The 10533-nt window shown below is 41.2% G+C and overlaps 1 pseudogene across 1 annotated transcript; it reads right to left on the reverse strand.

Moving 5' to 3' along the window:
* Positions 1 to 233: 233 nt before the first annotated feature.
* LOC308431927 (non-histone chromosomal protein HMG-17-like) lies at positions 234 to 506 on the reverse strand (annotated as a pseudogene). The gene has a single exon. The product of its transcript is annotated as a non-histone chromosomal protein HMG-17-like (transcript).
* Between the last annotated feature and the right edge of the window lie 10027 nt (positions 507 to 10533).

Below are 10533 nucleotides of genomic sequence, written 5' to 3' on the forward strand. Positions count from 1 at the left end.
AGCCTTTCAAAATTATTGAGGAAAGAGGTTTTCTGTCCTCAATCCAGCTTAGGTGATTTTTTGTTAGTGACACATGATTCTTCCCTCCAACCCCCAACAATGAAGTGCTCTGTGTGGTAACAATATAGTTTTTTATGTAAAACAAAGTCTCCGTTTTTATAAAACTTAATTAAAAATAGCATTTCAAACTGTACAGTCACCAGAAGTACACAGTTCTAAAAAATGCACACACATCACTGGGTATCTCCAGCACCTTCCGCTTTCTGTGGCTGGTCTGTTTTGGCATCTCCATTTTCTGCAAGATTATTCAAATCTTCACTGGCATCAGCTTTTCCCTTCTTCCCCTTGGGTACCTTCTCTGCCTTCTTTGCAGGGGCCTTTTAAAGCTTGGGCTCTAGCTTTTGAGGAACAAGGTTAGCAGTCAACCTTGCAGATCTTCTCTGTAGCTCGACCTTCACCTTGGCTTTGTCTCCTTTAGCATCCCCTTCAGCCCTCCTTTTGGGCATGGGGGCATCAGGGGTCGGGTATACATACAGTGGCGTTCAGGTTTGGTCTGTCTAGGGTCCTTCTGCTTCTTCACACTGTTCAACACTGTATTTTTTTTTAATCCAAAGGTCGTGACTTTCTTTCTTAAGAACCAAATTTCAAAATCCCTTCATTTTTAGTACATTTAAACTCATACTTTGGGTCTTAGCCCCAACAAGTATTAGCTTTGTGGACTCTGCTTAGATTCATGACCTTCCCTCTTTTCAGTCTTCTTACTTGCAAGGGGAAATAAAAATTTCAAAAAAAAATGTTAAGATGGTGCTTAGAGAACTGAAAGAGTCAGTGTGAGGAAAGTCCTCAGAAGAGATCAGTGATGAGCAAATGATGCCTTGGATTGCTGTCTGGCTTCCCCAAAAGCAGACCCAGGGAAAGGATTTGCAAGATGATCCCAAGACTTGTGAAAGTAAGGAAAGGAAAGAAGCGACTAAGTTATTAAACCAGCTAAAGGTGTGAGTAACAGTACCCAATCTTTCTGGGACTAGTGATAAATATGCTTCTCAAAATCATTCCTGGGAAGAACAAGGAAAGCCGGGCTATTTATAAAGTACCTCTGGTCAGTCAGTGGGTGAGAGCTGCTCCTACAGGTGTTAATTCGCTAGCACATCTAGACTGTTTCAGTTGGCAGAGCAAGCCACTGGGCAATTGGAAACTGGGCCGGAAAGTACCCTATGATGGTGAGTTCCTCAGAAACACAGTGTGAATTTAAATAACATGGTCCCTATTACCACTGACATGCAAAGCCAAGACATGAGAGCAGGATGCTGTAGATAAAAGTAGGGGAGAAATTGGAGCAATGAACCCAGGATTTTTCATGGGGAGCCAAGACCTCTCATTCATTCCAGATGATACCCCTGAGTCTCCTTGACAAAATCTTGGAAATCTGAAAAACAATCTTTGGGACATAGTTCATGGCATCTACTATGTAGTAATTTGAAGTTGAGAGGAAAAAAAAGTTACTTTCTGCCTTGATAAATTGAAACGTTCTAACAAACTAAAAATTTAGTATATTAAGGAAGATTCAATGCAGTTAGGACTTAGAAAGATGTTAGAACATTGCCTCTAGTAGAGTGAGTCAAAATAGCCTACACAGGTGATTAAGATTAAGCTTGGCCTTATAAGATATGTGTTTTCAGGTAGGCAGAAATTAGCAGGGAGGCAACAATACATTGATGAGGCTCAAGAAGTCCCCTGGTTCATTTGCTGTTTGTTAATATTGATTGTCTGGGGGCTGGGATAGAAACTCACTATAACCCATCTGTATCCCAGAAGATGTGAAGTGTTTTGTCCCAGAGATAACTCTACCCAATCAAGACCACCACCCTGAAAGCCAGCCAGGATATAGTCGCTCTTCCCTTATCCTGGCTTCCAACACTAAACTAAACATCAACTCTGTGACATGGGCACTTTACTCCATTTTGCAGATGACAGTGACGGTTAAGAAACCTCTATAAAGTTTCTTAGCCAACATGGGATTGACATCCTTTCCGATGTCAGAGATAAACCAAATTAGTAGGATTAGAAACCACCAGTTCAAGCAAATAAACAGAAGGAATTTTTTGAAATTATTTCAAAACTGCGATAGTCAAAATTATGTCCTGCAAATTGATACAAAACACTTATGTTTATAGGCACATTGGCCTCATTTCAACTCAGCTATGGAGACCACCTCTCTGGCTACCCCTATCGTAGCAGCAGATACAAGATCATGAAAACAAATTGGAAGGGGACAAGAAAGAATAGATTGAAGCACACTTGAATGACAACGTCCTTGCCTTGGTCATCAGGTGATGCACTTTTGTTTTTCTCTGATCTCTGGGAGCAGAAGTCCTTGAGATCTAAGTTCTGCCCCACATTACGAAAACCAAAAAGTATTATTAAGCTAGGACTTAACATCCCATCTATTGCTCTTGGCAGTGTTTCTGAAAATCAAAATACTTATTACCTGAAACTTCTTCTTCTCTCACAGATGTGTTGTAGAAACCACCACACAGGTCCTCATCCATTCCAAACAGGGTAGTTTAGAAAAGTAGTGTCGAACTGAATCTGCCTTGGTCGGTGACTTCGAAAAGAGAGGTGAGCCATCATGACCCTTTTGCATGTAACATGCTCTTTCTCACACACCCCTCACCTCCCAGTCAACAGCAACAACACAATCATAGAAGGAGTGGTTCTGTATCACTAACTACAGGGTGGGCAGAAGCAGTTTCTGCTCAGTGTGCCAAACCAACCCTTCCCACATTTTTCTCTAGCAAATAATTCTATAACCAAGAACTGAATAGCCTTGGGGAGAATCATTTCATGACAAGAAGAAGCAAATGGAAGACATCTGTGGAATTTATTTCTCATAAAGTTAAGAAATGGTTTTTATTGTCCCGAGGTCAGAAGAGCACTGGGCTCTCAGGGTAGCTGTGTCTGAGGACATGGCATTATTTGATCAGGGTAATTGAGACTGAAATTTTGAAGTTTTCAGTATAAGATGCAACATCGTTACTAGCAATCCATCACTAATGTGCTTTCTCTAAAAGACCTCAGTGATCTTCCTCTGAATGTTCAGTGCTTGTGCTATGAGGCCAGCAAGTGGCAGTATGGATTGGCTGTGTGTTTACTGTATGTTAGGTCCTGTCCTGGTTTTGACCATCCACCAGCTATTTAATAATACAGAAGCCCAGTGCTAGCATCATTACTGTGGCCACAAATGAGCTATCTGAAATATAGCATTCAGCTCCCTTGTTACCTTCAATTCTGTGCCAGGTGGGCCTCCCCATAGAGCACCTTACAGCCTGGCAGTTTGCTTCACTAACAAGTGAGAATGTTCAGATAGGCCAAGGATGCTAACAAGACAGAATGACAACCTTCCATTAAAAGTAAACGCTCATCACCTTCCCATATTCTATTCGTTAAGAGCTCATCATGAAGCACAGCCCATGTTAAAGGAAGAGGATACACAAAGGGGGCAGAAATCACTGGAGACCATCACAAAGGTCACCTCCCACTCTGTAACTTTGAGGAAAAGGACTTGGTCCAGAGAGGGAATGGACCACATATCTCTGTAACAATCCCGAAAGAACTAAAGCTACCAGACAAGGAATACCACTATAGGAAGTTCTGGTCCAGAGACTGGCTCCTTGGAATTAATAATGTATAGGTCAATTAAACCTGCCTAACAAAGTCAGATAACTTCTCCTTCCCACACTAAAGATAAGGAAAAGAAAGAGTTGTAAATAATGTTTATTTCTCTAATTCCTACTATAAAGCCAATGTTAAGGGTGATTTACTCCAGGGACTGCCTCCTTTCTCTTGCCTCTTTTTCTAACCCCTATTTCATTTTGCATGTCTCCCTGTGGCAATTTCTCTGACTGCATACTGTGTCTCCTCTATTTCCTTTGCCAATGGCCAGCCTTTTCTCTTTATCTTCTCCTTCCTCTGTGGTTTTCTTGTTAGTCGCTAGGTTTGAAGATAATTTTATTTACACAAGTTCTTAGAAAAGAGTGTATTCAAGCAAAATAGTGGGTAAAGGTCAGTTTTATACTAATTTAAGGGTCTTGGAGGCATTCTGTAGTTTTCATTAAAATGTGTGGTTACATTTATGGAAAGGAGATGATCCAGGTATTCTGTGGGAGCCTGGTCCAATCAACTGAAGCTGAGTGAGGAAGAAACCGTGTACATTGTAACACCATTTGCTGCCTCAGTTTCCCATTTGTCCTTCCTCACAGCTTACCCAGCAGGCATAAGAATGTGGCTTCTCCACAACTGCCAAGTCAGCTTTCTGTGTCATGCATATGCATGCATGCCCATGAAAACTCGCTAGTTCTTGTCTCTGTTAGAATCCCCAAGGACAAGAAGGTCCAGTCATTTGACACTGGTCCTCATCATGTTTCAAGGATGGGTATTTTAATTTAAAAATAAGTATTAGCTAACACAGAGGAAGAACCTCTCCCACACCCCCAACAAAGAGAAGTCCAGGTATTTTTCACGTTCATGTCCCGTGGTCTACCTGTACTTAAACAGAAGTTGGTTTTTGATACCCTCTTTGGATATCTCTGCCTGTTTGAACCATCAGCTCTTGCCTCTCTCTTTTGCCATCTCCATAGGGGAGCACTGGTTAAAACATGATTCTATTCTGTTCTGTTCACATTTACTTCCATGTCTCTGAGTCCTGTGCATTTATGTCTCTTAATATGGGTTTATTTAAAGGATGGTTAATAGGAACATCTGATTTCTTTTTAAAAATTATTTATTCAATTTATACAGCCCAGTATCATCTCTCCTTCTTTTCCTAGTACCCCTTCATCCAATCGCCATTCCACCTTTTCCATCCCTTTTGTGAAGGGGAGGCCCCTCTCTGGGTGTCACCAACTCACGCTAACCTCTTCCTAGACCCCTTACCTCAGCACATCAGGTTGCTGTAGGACTATGCACATCCTCTCCAACTGAGACCAGACAAGGCAGTCCATTTAGGGGCAAAAGATCCAAAGTCAGGCGCACAGGCAACAGACTCCAGTTATGGGGAGACTTTCATGGACACCAAGCTGCTCATCTGGTACATGTGTGCAGGGGGCTTAGGTCCAGCCCATACTTATTCTTTGGTTGATGAATAAGTCTCTGGGAGTCCCAAGGGTCTAGGTTAGTTGACTTTGTTGGTCTTCCTGTGGAATTCTTGTTCTCTTCGGGTCCCTCAATCCTTCTCTCAATTCTGTAAGACTCCCCAAGTTCCATCTAATGTGTGGGTGTGAATCTCTGCATCTCTTTCCATTGGCTACTGGGTAGAGCCTCTCAGAGAACAGTTCTACTAGTTTCCTGTCTTCAAACATAGCAGAGTATCAATAATAGTCTCAGAGATTGGTTCTTGCAGGTGGGATGGGTCTCAGTTGGCAGCAGTTATTGTTTCGCTGTTCCTTCTTTCTGTCACTTCTCCATCTTTATCCCAGCACATCTTATAGGCAGAACACATTTTGGGTCAAAGGTTTTGTGGGTGGGTTGTTGTACTTATCCATCCACTGGGAGTCCTGAGATTACATCAGCGATGAAGTCTACAGGTTACTTCTTGAAGCTCATTGCTCAGGGAATTGTCTATTTGGGCAGGGTATTTCTAAACGTTTGCTAAGACAAGCCTTAGGCAGACATTAATTCATATCTGATGCTGATACCTGAACCATAAGAAGGTATGGATGAGAATTACCAACAACCAAAGTATTGTTTGAAAAATACATAATGAAACCTATACTGTGTATGTTAATCCTAATGTCTAAAAAGAATAATGTCTCCAAGTATTTGAGAATATTGAGGCGCCCCCACTACTCTTCAGGTCCTCCTTTACAAAAGGGGTATCTATGCAAAGTATGCGTCCTTCTCAAGCTTCAATCAAAAACATCACAGCATTATACACAAACAAATAGACAGGAGAATCGTACTGTTTTTATTAAATTATTCAGTAAAAACGTTTGAGAGTTGGAAGGATGGTTCACCAAGTCTGAAAACCTGGATTTAATCCCTAGAACCCAAAGAGTGGCAGGTGAGAGCAAAGTCCTATGAGTTGGCCTCTGACTTACATGTGTAACATGTTTGCACACACACACACACACACACACACACACACACACATGGAGACACTAAAGTAATAAATGTGAACAACATTTGGAAGTGTGAAACAATGCTGTTTCTCACTAGTAGGCTTAATAATGCAGTCAAGTTTAAATAAATGCCATATGCAATGAGGCTGTTGCTGTTACTTGAAAGTTGGTTAATATTTTTAAACTATTATTTTTAACTTCTAATATCATAACTATATCAACAACAGTTTTCACAAAAACATATTTTAGGATCTATGGGACTCCAGAACTAAAACTGGTGACAAACCAATTCCAGATATCATTCTCTCTCTTCTGTAACTGCTGCAGAAAGCAAGTGGGTGTGAGTAGCAGAGCTCAGGAATGACCAGTCATCTCAGTTCCAAATCAAAAGTCATCTTTCCTAGGCCTTCTGTATCGTCAACAGAGCCCAAGAGGGCCTTGAACCTATACACACTGTAAAAGTATGTGTGGATGTTGCTTCACTCATTTTCAATTTCTAAAGTATATTCACTTAGAGCCTGACTTACAGCTGGAGCTGCTCATGAGGACACTACAGCTTCTAGGAAAGTTCAGCAGTGGGACAAGAAACCAAAACCTAGTCCAAGGAGCCTGTAGGGTTTCCAGGGACCATGAAGTTGTTACATTCATAGATGCTACAGTATCTGTTGCACCTTGTATAGCATAGAAGCTTACACAAAGTATACATTTGAGATTGGTGACATTGAGCCAACCTTGAACTAAGGCATACTTAGTGTATAATGGAAGCCTAGTTTAGAATATCATTTCCACTGCTTGCTCAGAACTGGTCTCATGACTTTCCAGCCTTGAGAAGTTGAGTAAATTGCTTATCCCAGCCTCAGTTTCTCCATCTGTAAAATGGAAATAATGATGATGATAACGACATTTGATGTGTTTATACAAAAGATAAAAATGATATGTCCTGGGTTTTGATACCAATGTTAGGAAAAAGATAAAGTGTGGGGGTTATGTTCTGTGGAAGTACAGCGAGGTATGGGGGTAAGGGGAATGCCTCTGGCGGACCCAGGTTTAGGCATCTCTTCCCCTGAGGGACCAGTCACACGAGGGTATAGTATAGAATAGAGTTTATTCAGGGCATGGGGAGGGGAGTTAAGGGGGTAGTAGGGGCAGAGAGAGAGAAGAGGAGAAGAGGAGTAGAGAAGTCGAGGCTAGTCATAGCACATGGAGAGAGAGGAAGGGAATGAGGAGAGAGAACAAGAGAGAAGCAAGAGGAGAGAGCAAGAGAAAGAAGAGCAAGAAAAGAGAGCAAGAGAGAGAGGAGGCGGCAAGTAGCCCCTTTTATAGTGCCAGGTAACTGTGGGGCGGAGCAAACCTGGCTGTTGCTAGGTAACTGTGAGGTGGGGTTTACAGAATCCCAGCAACACTGATACTGTGCTGTGGTGAAAATTAAGCAACAACAAAAACCTCAAACATGATTAGCACATGCGTGTGACTCAGTAGAAAGCCTTAAGACGTGTTCATTGCAGCTGCGAGTGAATGCCTAGCACTTATCCGTGTCAGAAAAATAGATGAGCCAGAAAATGGGCTTTCCGTTCTCATTTCGTGGTTAATATTTAATATGCTAAACACAAGAGAGACCAATTATTGGTCACAGTCCCTACTGCGAATGAGAGCAGATAAAGCATAAAGCATTTTTCTTGTTTCTGTTTCATTCTTCTCCAACTGTTGAAAAAAGAGAAGGAAGGAGGCAGGGGAGCCAACCTTCATTTACTGAAGAAAACTCGCTTCTGCCGTGTGCATGAGCGACTATGTCCTTCAGCCCAAGAAGGTCCTGTCATTGGATAAGAGCCTTTCCTCTTAGCTCAGAAAGGACATAGCATCGCCTAGCAGCTTGTTTGCTTGCTTGTTCCCAGGGTTGTTGGAAAAGCCTTAGGGCAGAGCTGGCTAAGGTCTGCATTCAAGGGAAACCAGGTCCTAATGCCTACATGGTTGCAATGTGATATAGCTTGGAAGTTTGTCACACACGATGAAGAAGCCACATGATTTGTGTCCCAGGGAATATTGTATTCATATGATATTATTAGAGATGAACTCCAAGTGATGTGTCCATCACGGAGGCCATAGTACCCAACTTCACAGAGTCCTCCACTCAGGAGGCCCTGGATGCTGTGTGGTCAGTGATGCTGGCCCCCAAGAAATTGCCTTCAGTACCAGGAGACCTGTGGCTTGGCCAGTAGTTAGACTTGAGACCGAAAAGGTGATTTAAGGAGCTTCCATCCTATTTGGCAGAGAGTTGTGGGTTACTTTCATGTTTTCCTGCTGACGGAATTAGAAGCAACACACAATCATTCTGACTGTGTGCCCTGGTTTGCATTTGAGTTAAAACTGAAGTGAACACGAAAAGGCCATCTCACTAGTGACAAAGGGGTGGATACCAACTTGGTGCTAAAAGAGACAAGTTTATCCAAGGGTTTGGAACAAAAGGTTATGAAGAACATGCCAACTAAAACAAATGATCTTTGCCCTTCTTCTCTTTTATGAAGGATGCAACAGTGCTGAACGAAGTCAAAAAGAAGCTAATCGAAAAGCACATCATGTCCCTAGAAGAGTAGAAGGCCAGAAAGGATATCACAGGACCCTCTGCATAGGTAACACGCTGTTTCCCTGAGAGCCCAAAATAAAACAGGAGTGGCTTTCTGTGTAGAGTTAGGAATTTGGGTTATATCATGAGAACTCTGTGGCTACGGTAACAGCAAGGAAGGGACAGGGAACATATGGAATAAATGAGAGGGTCCCTGTGTGCTTGCAGTCACCCAGGGTACCCATCGATTTTAGGTAGCAAGTTGGAAATATGGTGACTCACACAACCTGAGTTCAAAGTTAACTTATGACCTCGGATGGCAATAGGCAATAGCCAGGATTAAACCAGAATTTAAAAATAACCAAGGCAGACAGTATCAATCAGAGAGGAGTAATTATGCTGCCCTCAGTGAGCAAACCAGGAACTGGAAGATTGTACATGTTTGTATTTTAACACCCTGGATGGACTTTTTTGTTTGGGATTTTTTTTTCTCCTGAAACATTTCAAGCTTACCTCAACTTCTCAGGCATCTGGAGTCACACACTGTCATAAACACATTAGTCCACCCTCTAGTGGCATGATGTGAATACTAGTTTCTGATAAGACAGTTGACTTTGCTTTGATCTACCAGGTTTGTGTTAGGATTTTTCTGTCAGTTTTTCTATGAAACAAATATAAGTTGAGAACGTTCAAAACATAAGCAAACAACATAAAAGTATAGTTCTTTTCTATTCCTTATGAAGTGTTTAGAAACTAGGATTTGGGGGAATGCCTGTAATAATTCATTGTACTATGAGAGATAGACAGAGACAGAGAATCAGAGAGAGACAGTGATTTCATTAATAGGTGTTCTATGTCAGTGAGGCAGATTGTGTATTTGATAGTGGGAAACAATAGGAAGAAATGACTCAATCAATACAATCTTCATAAATCCACTCAACATAAACTTGAACATTAAAAAGGTCAACAACCTTCAAAAATATCCAGGAATCAGAAATAATTGAACACTTGACTTTGAAAGACTATCCAAGCAACAGTGATAAGATTCTAAGTATGACACTGTCACTATAGAGCTCTGTGTTTGGGCGTTCACTGTGTATCTCAGGACCCCTAAAATAAAAGTTCTGTTTCCCTTAAGCTGTCTCCAATGTTATCTGTAACTCGATGGACAACACTCTCCAGGAGAATGCTGTCAACATAGACCAAATGATGCACACATACACACTGTAACTGACAATAGTGATTGCACAGAATTCCTTCTTGTTGATAAAAGACTTTGGTCTCCTTGTGAGAGAAGTTGACTGAATTGACATGTTATAGACGCAGTTCCAGGAAGAGAACTTGACTTACATTTTTAAACTTGGATTTAGAAAGAAGGGTGTTAGATATTTGATGTTTATAGCTTTGATGAGGAGCCTCCCAGAGTTCTATAATTGAAGGTTGAGTAAGGTGAATAGAGTTGAATTAGTAACTGGGGCAGACAACGCCACACATGTGAACTGAAAAGGTCAACTCTCACCCACCTAAAACTGAGAGAGATTACTTGTTTGAGCTTTAATAAGTATTTCTGTATGCTCCTCCTGCTTTAGCTATTGATAATTAATGGGGAAGCACACATTTTTATTTAACACACTGAATTTAGGTAGCATAACTAAAGCCATATTATTTAGTTAATGTATTCTAACCCATGCCACAAAAAGATTTTATGGCTCTGTAAAGATTTCTTACGAAGAATATGACATAGTAAAAAAATTAATCTCCCAAATAAAAATGCATGTAAACCTTAAAGACTGCTATAAAACCCCATAATATGAAAAAAGTCAAAGTTTTAGTACAGGAACTTAGAACACAAGAAAG

Source organism: Micromys minutus, assembly GCF_963924665.1.
Source record: "Micromys minutus genome assembly, chromosome: 17".
Taxonomy (NCBI): Eukaryota; Metazoa; Chordata; class Mammalia; order Rodentia; family Muridae; genus Micromys; species Micromys minutus.